The following is a 9,937-nucleotide window of genomic DNA, read 5'->3' as shown; positions in this document are numbered from 1 at the left end:
TTTAAAAAAAAAGTTTTGTTTTGTTTTCATTTTACTTTACCCTACTTTACTTTATGCATTATAGCTCTGAATTTAGAACAACTTGTGTAGTAGTTTGTAGTAGTCTATGAAAATCTATAGTAGTAGAAAATCTGAAGTAGTATATATAATAGTATGAAATTATCTCATCGCTTCTACTACATAAACACCCAGCTCCTCAACATCTCATGCTAAATTTGTCAATAAAAATATAAGCATTTGTTGGTTTTTGAACTTCTATAAACCTACTCTAGTCTATTCAGTCACCAACACTGTTCAGCCAAAGAGTTCCTGTGTTGAAACAGCACGTCATGATGGACAGGCATTAAATCAGAAGCAGCTTTATCAAAACCTCTGCTTCTACTTTTTCCACATAATACCGTGGCAGCTGCTTCTAAACCAAACCATTGCGTCCCATAAAAACCATCTCTCCTCCACCTACCCTGGACACTGGCTAGACTGCAAATATTTACAGCCCTCTGAAATGTCACGACAGGACAGGAATTCAAATGACTTATTAAGGAACACTTAATGAAACCTGAGGGGTGTGTTTAGTCTATAGGCTACGAGAGCGGCGAAAAACTTTTTCAGCGAGCGAGCAGGTGCGCCTTTTCATCACAAGACATAAACACCTTGTCTGGACTATTCATTAAAAGCAAGAAATGCACAGTCAAAGAATTACAATTATGTCCTTATTTTGATCTTTTGAACTTGGACTGTAAATCAGGAACATAATTAACTACAATGTGCATGAGGACATGAGGAGGTTATTATATTGGAGTCCCGCCCTGTTTTATTCATTCCATTTACAGCAGTATAGAAGACGGAGGCGTCTTTAATTAAGCTAACTGCTTCATGAATTGTGTGTGTTTGTGTGTGTTTGCGAGTATAGGCGCGGGTGTGTGTGTGTGTGCGTGAGCTTGTGTGTGTGTCTTTACTGCAGCTGCTTTCATATTTCAAAAATGTGCACAGTGTATCACAAATTATGTTTCACATAAATTGTTCACTGCTGGTTCTTATTTGGGGTTATGACACACAAAAATACAAAAAAGTTATAATCCCAAATGCTCATACCTAGCACTCACACACTTATATTTAGCTGTAAGCTACTCCTAGAGGTTAAAAAGTAAACTTGATTAAGTCTGTCATGTCTGGTAAAATGGACTACAAATATTGATGACTCATCTTGCACTCGGGGGAGTATACCAAACGTTGTTCAATAAAATTCTCTCTAGAAAAGGAATGCCCCTCCTTCTAATACCACTTGCCACCAAACTAGTAGTACATCATGATTCATGGCTGAGATGCGAACTAAAGCCGTATACTGGTTTTAATGATGCTCAAATCATTTCACATCAACCTGATTTTTGTATCCATAGTGCCAAACGGGAATAACTTATCTGTGAAAGTACTTTTCTATGCGTAAGTTGCTTTATCAATACTGTATGTTAAACCGTCTGAAAATGATAGCCATAAATCAAAGCTCTCATTTCGCCCCCCCCTCCACAAACTCCGGGAAGCCTCTGCTGAACAGCGTGTGATGCCACTCCGCCAACTGCTAACAGCATTAGCGGTGGAAAAAAACGAATGTGGGATACGATCGTAACTACATTAAAGAAAACTCAATCCACCTCCTAAAGGCACTCAAAGGCACTCGCAGCTACACACGCCGCAGTTAGCGAGTACGGCGGGGAGGAGTGGGAAGTGCATGCAATGAGCTGGGCAGGGGCTGGCCGGTCAATCCTGCCGTTTGACATGAGCGATGGGGAAAGAGAGAGAGAGCCCAGGTTACTCCTCATGATGAGGACAAAATTTATGGCAACACTTAAAAGGATGAGATCAATAGGCTCTCCATACTTCTGCAGAAACACGAGCAACGTGGAAGAAGGAGGCATAGGAGAAGAGAGGAGAGAAAAGAAAGAGATGTCTGCACATCAGGGTCAATACAAGTCAGGGCGGATCGAGTTGCAAGACTGTCTAAATGCGCCACTGCCTATGATAGAGAACAGAGGAGCAGTGCAGGGGAAGAAGCGTCAGGTCAATATCTGCAGCGCGCTATTATATCACGGCTTAGATCCATTACGGAGACTAAATATATGTTTTGTGTCTTTGCCAGATCAGGTCTTTGTTACATGTGCAGAAGATCCAGTAGCAGAGATCCCAGCTCTCTGCTGTGTGAGACTCCGTCCTTCAGCCTGAGAGCTTCAGGAAATGATACACAACTGTTATGTTTCACAGGAACAAAGTCAAGGCCTCTGAAGGGAAAAACGAGACCCGACGTAAGGAGTCATTACAAGCGGATCTGGTTTTCCGCCTCATTTATTTTGACAAAATAAATTCTCTCCTTTTTACTCTTCAGCTACTTTAGATGTGTCAGTATAAGATGTAATTCAGAGACTTCAGATTACACTGTACATACTGTATTACCCAGAACAATACTGAATCATATTATATGTAGAGCGCAATGTACAAAGAATAAGAGAGTAATGGCATTTTGTGCATATTTTTATATCAGATATAAAGTTAATATGCCAGCCTAATACTAAAATATTAAATTCTGCTTTATATCCTAAAATATGACAACCCCCAAACTATATAAAACAGGTGACAAATCAGAAGCCACTTGACAAATGAAATGGACTCAAAATTGCCATTCGGTTACATTAAAACCATTCAATATATATATTTTTACAAAATGCCCCAATAAACAGCGATATTAAAGGTACAGTTTGTAAGAATTTAGCAGTAAAATATCCAAAAAACATTAGGCCAATGTTATATATTTTTTTCAGCTGACTACTTACAATATCTCAAATGTTTCCAACTGCTTTTAAATCTTGAGAAAACCGCCATTCTAAACAGTGGACAGGGGGCGTTTAGTCGCCTGTCAATGCCGTCATATCACCATTACATTTACATTTAGTCATTTAGCAGACGCTTTTCAAAGTGCAATCAAAAAAAGAAGACTGCGATACCCTTTGCTACTGCCTTTACTGACGCAGCAACCGCGAGACACTGTCATAGACATATGCGGAAGTAGTTTGTATCGTGGGTCTAGCGGCTCTCATTAAATCCTTGGTGTTTCAAGTAAGATCTGTGGACGTGGCTTGTTGGTTTTGACTAAATCTTTGGTGTTTCAAGTCTTACGAAACCTTTACCCTAACCTTACTCTATCCATCTAAACTAACTATGATTGTTAACATTGACGAAAAAACATGTTTTGGTTATGACTTCAGATTCGAAACACCAAGGATTTAGTCAGAGTCCGGTCAGTCTAGCATTAATGCAAATGATGTGGTTACGTTCAAAATAACTTTTACTATGATTGATTTGAATACTTAAAACATGTGCAGTGTTATCAAACCATTGAATTGGACAATTACTGTAACATCTATGACTAACAATTTAGTTTTAAACCTTACATAACTAGGGTCTAATTCGTTATAATGAATTTCAATGATTTCATCAAACGCAACATTTATACAACTTTTTTCCTTTTCCTTTTCCTTTTCCGCTAACATGATTTCTCCCCGTCTGATTGATGTATCAGCTGTACCATCAAACAACACATCCCATCATTCCTCGCTTCTACACAGCGTCATCAAGCTATGCTATTGTTGCTGTTTTGATTGTGCGCCCTCTAGCGGCAATTCCTACAAACTGTACCTTTAAAATTTATGTTATTTTAAAACATTAAGGGGTGGATTACTAGACAGGGATTATATTAAACCAAGACTAGTCCTATTTAAATAAGGACATTTATGTCGTTTTTCATAACATGTTTTACAAAAAAACATTTAATGTGTGCATTTTGAGGTAAAACAATGTATTTTAAGATATATTAGTGCAAGTTGATTTCAGTTTAGACAGAATATGGTCTCAAGCCCTATACAGGAAAACACCCCAATAAGCCTTATTTTATTTTAAAAACGTAAAATTAATCTTTTACATTTTAATTTGTGTTAATTTAAACATGTAAAGTAGTAATAAAGTTTCTTATTACTATTACTTTTAATATTATTACTATTTCACATAAAAAATATGTGTGTTGCCCTGTTACAATTCATGTTATTTTAAACCTTCTGAGGCATGATATCTTACGGTATCTTTTAGTACACTTTAGTAATGATTAGGTAGAGATGGACACGTTGCATAGACAAATCTAGCGTCTAGTCAAAAATTCAGAGCGCCCTGACCAGCACGGCTTGCTCTCAGCGATAAACCAACAATTTGTATTTAATTCTGTACCTCCATTAAAGAATAAAATCAGTATTTCAATCCATTATTTGTTTCTTTATTTATTTCTCTGATGGCCTAATGTCTCTGATCCGAAGCCAGCAAGCCTGAAGCGATGGAGATAGGAAGAACAAAATATATAGAGAAACAAAAAGGAAAAGAGGGGACGGGGGGAAGAGACATTAAAGAACAAAATCTAATTTGTCTCCAAGAAAGGAAGTGTCCCTCAGGCGAAAATGCCAATCACATGAGCGCTTCACTTTTTATTTTTTTGAATGCAGTTTCCATTTGATATTTAAACTAAAAGGCCCCTATCGCTGCCCCATCATGGCCTGTACTGTCCACTAATGCGGTCTGAAGCGAAGGAAGTCTCCGCAAAATGAAATGCTGAATGACATTTCCCCTCCGGCGTGCATGACTCAGTCGTGACAGAGATATCTAGGGTTTGACAGCTTGTAGTCTCTCTAATAATAGTATAGCCCTCCACTCTCTCTCCATTTTACTCATCAGGACCGCAGTGGCCCTCAAGAATGAAGAGGAATCTAACAGTAGAATAAGTCTCGTTGTGATAAATTGCTCGAGCTTCTCTGATTTGACGTGTATAGTGTCTCATTTGTGAAGTGTACAGAAGATCAATTGTACTGGTGTTTGAAGGGGTCATGTGATGAACCTCATCTTCCCTGATCTTTAGAGATAAAAGAGTTAATTGTACTGTGAAAACTTACAGTAACTTACAGAAGTCAAAACACACAGATCTCTATAACTGAAAGGTTATGGGTTCTAGCCCTCCAAGTAACCAACCTCACCATTGTGTCCATTTAAGGGGTTTGTAATTGAAAAAAAAAATACAATTTGAAATAATTTAGCTGAATTAACAAATACAGTAAGATACAACAAATTTATTAAAAATATGAAGGGACTTTCCAGTCTTTCATACGGAGCCCTTTTGTACGGAGCCCTTTTAGGGACATGGTGGTGGGAAAAAATGAGAGGGAAGAGAAAAATATTTTTTTACACTTTTGCGTTATCTCGCAAAATCTTTGCGTTCCCCCGAGGAACATTGCGTTCTCTCGCAAAACTTTTGCGTTCTCTCGCAAAAACTTTTGCGTTCTCTCGCAAAACTTTTGCGTTCTCTCGCAAAAACTTTTGCGTTCTCTCGCAAAACTTTTGCGTTCTCTCGCAAAAACTTTTGCGTTCTCTCGCAAAACTTTTGCGTTCTCTCGCAAAAACTTTGCGTTATCTCGCAAAACTTTTGAATTCGGACAAACACTTCCTGTTTAGATTAGATAAGATTCAACTTTATTGTCATTACACATATACAAGTACAGTGTAACGAAATGTAGTTTAGGTCTAACCAGAAGTGCAATTAGCAAGTGCAGGATATACAGTGTGAATAAATACAGAATACAATATTAGGGGAATATATTTAATGTCCTGCTGGCTGAGTTTGAGACTAGCTCCTTAAACATTGGTTTATATATGCAGATTCCCGAACTAATAACTAGTGAACTAAAGGTTCTTATAACACAAATGATACCTCATTCTACGTAACGTAAACAATGAACATGAACTAAATATTTTAACAAAACGAGCCCCAGGCGGGAGCCGGCTGAGACAAGACCGAAGGGATCCTCTATAAAGGGCAAACCCAGAAGATCATTAGGCTACTCAAAATAGTAATTCACTTCAGTGCTACATAATGTAGTATAACTAAAACCAGTTTAGATTCAGCAGGAGGCCATTAATGTGTAATCTGAATTTGGTGAGACTACAGTGTGTAACATTTAAGTTATTAATGACAATTTTTTAATAACGCTTTTTGGATTTACAGTCAATTTGTAGACGGTCTCTTTGAACTACCCCATGTTTCCTGCTCATATAGAGATACATTTATATTCTCGTTTTGAGGAAGACTAGGTTGTTGATCCTTGTCTAAGAATAATGTGTTGTTTGTGTTATAACAACGTTTAGCTCACAAGTTATTGGTCCGGGAATCTAGTATGAACCGCTCCATTGTTAATGTACGCAGTTGAATAACAGGACGTTTGAATGTTTTGCGAGATAACGCAAATATGTTTGCGAGAGAACGCAAAAGTTTTTGCGAGAGAACGCAAAAGTTTTGCGAGATAACGCAATGTTTCTCGGGGGAACGCAAAGATTTTGCGAGATAACGCATAAGTTTTAAAAAATATTTTTCTCTTCCCTCTAATTTTTTTTCCACCACCATGTCCCCAAAAGGGCTCCGTATAAAAGGGCTCCGTACTTTCATATATCTTTTATGTCTCATTTTAACACCTTCTACATTCCATGCAAATAAGAAAACCCGCAGAAAATGTTCATATGCAGGTGTTAAACTACAAAGAGCTCTAACCTTCACACTACATGTCACTGCTTTTCATTTCCTTTGAGTAAGGGCAATAAAAACTCACATTTAATCCTATAGCATTGGTTTGTTAACAATGTGCACATGGGACGTCAACCACACGCCACCCGTGTGAAATATGCTGATCCCATGATGAAATTCAATCCCAGCAGGGAAAGAGATGTTGGAAACAGACTCAAATCTCCTAACTCTTATATAAAGCCCCTCACACAACACCTCTGTCTCCTTTAATCACAGCCAACTGTTTGAGAGGATCAAGGTGCATGCACATTTTATGGTGGAAAAGAAGTGATCCAGATTAATTGTGACATGATTCACAAATTTCCAGCATCTTTTGCATAAACCATAACTGAAAACATTTTCGGAAAGAAAACATGCTGATTCGATGAAAATCGAGTTTTACATCAACTTAACTTATTTCAAACCAAAGGGACAGTTCACCCACAAATGTAAATTCTGTCTAAGTTTACTTAATCTCAAATTGTTCCAAATCTGTGTACATTTCTTTGTTCTGATGTTTGGAAAAATGCTATTTGGGAAATAGATGTAGTTTGTTTTCAGTTTCTTGATGAGAAAACAACACTTTCAAACCATGGACGGCTCAAAAGCAACACATTGCACTAATACTTGTGTGATTTTACCTTAGAGACCATTGAATATTAGAGCCAACTTAAACCACATAATACTTCAAACAGATACTGAGGAGAAAATGGTTTCGCAGAATGTAAATTAATTGAAACTGCAAGGGAGTAACAAAACTGTTCCCTTTAAAATCAATGAGGCTGTCTGGAGCTACAACGGTAGAGACTTAGAGTGTAGATGAGATTTGTTGCGCCACAACACTTGCTTGTTTGTAGACTTGTAGTGTCGATTTGGTACAACAGTTTCGGCTTGCATTTATGAGAGCACAAAATCTGGCTATTTATAATTCTTAGGATCCTTTCCCATAGTCACACTAACAGAGGTCAGTACAGGAAGTCAATAATACTGACGGTGACTGTGGATGCTGTTTGGAGCAGAATGGTAACTGCTGATGTGAATAAATCCAGGCCTTTATAACTAAAGTGACAACCACTAAAGTTGTGGCCCAGTTCTCCAGGAGATAAGAGACCTCCATCCAAACAGGGACATACAATCCACGCCCTCTTCTGTGGATGTGTGAGCCTCTGCAGCATCTATCAAATATAAGCTCCTTCACTTTTCTCTCCGGGCTCATCCATCAAAAATTCTCTCTCTCTCTCTCTCTCTCTCTCTCTCTCTGTCTGCAGTGGTGTCTTTTTCTAACATCTAAGTGATGGACTCTTTTGGGATGGCAGTGGGTCAAGGAGACAAAGAACATTAGTGCAAATCTGCAGGAGGACTGAGAACACGGTAATAAACGACAGCGGCTGGTTGTTGTTGATCAATAGTAATTAGATTTGCTTTTTTCAGATTTTGGTCATTAGGGTGAGCAAGACATTTGCAACACCTTCTGGGACATACAGTAAGCGCCTTTGAGAGTCAATGATAAAAGATGAAGGAAATTAAAGGTATAACTCAGTTCAAATTCAGTCATTTTTTTCATCCACTTCATTACCATGTCTGTTAAGCTTCAAGAAACATAAGCCTTCATAAAATCCATCCATACAATAAGAATCCTACATTGTGAGAAACAGACCGAGATGTAATTTATGATTTGCTGACTATCTTGCTCTACGGAAAGCTCCAAACATCCTCTTTAGGTAAATAAAGAACAAGCATGAAATTTCTTCTTTTGTACTCCACAGACAGGAATAGCAGCATATACTAAACAACATGATTTGGGTGAACTATTTCTTTAATGTGCTCCAATGTGCTATTCGCTTTGTGTACCTTTAAGCAGAAAAACTGACTTGATCTCTCTCTCTGTGTATGTGCGTGTGTGATAAGAAGAGTGTGTTCACAGATCACCTCTACCTCATTTCTCATCATCACAGGGGGACCATAACGTTCCCTCAAAACCACACGGCTCTCTTCAGTCTGTGAGGATGTGATGACAGCCATAACCCATCAGTGACCACGAGACTGAGATTACAGCAAGAGGGCTCCCTTTTGAGTCCATTAGGATGCTCTCTGGAAAAAGACCATTAAAGAAATGGATCAGGATTTCTAACCCAAATGTTCGTAATATGCATTCAGTCCTGACAGACACTGAGGTACAATGCTAAGGATTTGAACAAATATACGTTTTACCTGTGTATTACATGGTTTCATGCTTAACAATTAAAAAAAAAAAACTTTAATTCCACACATTGACGTTTTAGGGGCATGTTGTCACACTACTGTTTTGGGTATGTTGTAATGGAAATAGCACAGGCTTTCTTGAAAATTATTATTATTATTATTATTATTATTATTAAACGATGAAAATAATTGTCATGGGTTTGATTCGTAGGAAAATCAACAAAGAAAAAAGAATGAAACAAAAGCAAACATAACCGGCAAGATAGATAATTAGAGCATTCAAATGAATCCCTTCAATCAATACAGAAAGCATACAATTGAAATGTGGGGGGGGGCATTAAGGATCTTTAGGGGCATTAAGGAATCAGTTATTCAAAATGCACATTTATATATACTGTATGTATTGTATATTTACAGTATATGTTCCCAGCAGCTGGATATTATTGTTCTTTCCCGTTTAATCAAATGTGGCCCTGTGGCTGTGTGAAATTGTACCTGACACTTTTGGGACCATTGTTGAAAGACTGAATCTAATTGCATCCAATACAGTTGATATGCTGTTAATACCCCTCAACAAGTACGCTGGATATTTTCGTAAAGTGTTCGTGTAGGTGGATGAGAACTTACATGGTTTAACCCTATAAAAACAGAGAAGTATTAGGTTGCATGTATTTCGTAGCGTCAGCGTCTTTCTGGTAAAATCATTAGTAGGTGAATGTGAGAGATGCCAGCCATAAGGGTACAGTAAAACATCCAAAGCACAAAGGCAAAGATGCAATAAATCAACATATATGGAACTGATTAAATTACGACCTTTCTTTTTCCCACAAACATGATAAATGGGATTTTAACACTGTCCATGTTTTTAGACGACTTTCATAGTTTGGTTTCAAATTCAAGCTGCAGGTGATTTGGCAAATTGGCTTCAGGTTTATGAGAAATGCATAAATTATGGATTATTGCATACATAACTCATATGCATGTCAGTGGAATGCTTTTATCAGAATGATATATCTATCACTATATATATATATATATATATATATATATATATATATATATATACATATATATATGCATTTTATTTTTTTGCAAAAA

Source organism: Triplophysa dalaica, chromosome 7 (genome assembly GCF_015846415.1).
Source record: "Triplophysa dalaica isolate WHDGS20190420 chromosome 7, ASM1584641v1, whole genome shotgun sequence".
Lineage (NCBI taxonomy): Eukaryota > Metazoa > Chordata > Actinopteri > Cypriniformes > Nemacheilidae > Triplophysa > Triplophysa dalaica.
The sequence above is the reverse complement of the archived record's forward strand: the minus strand, read 5'-3'. Positions refer to the sequence as shown.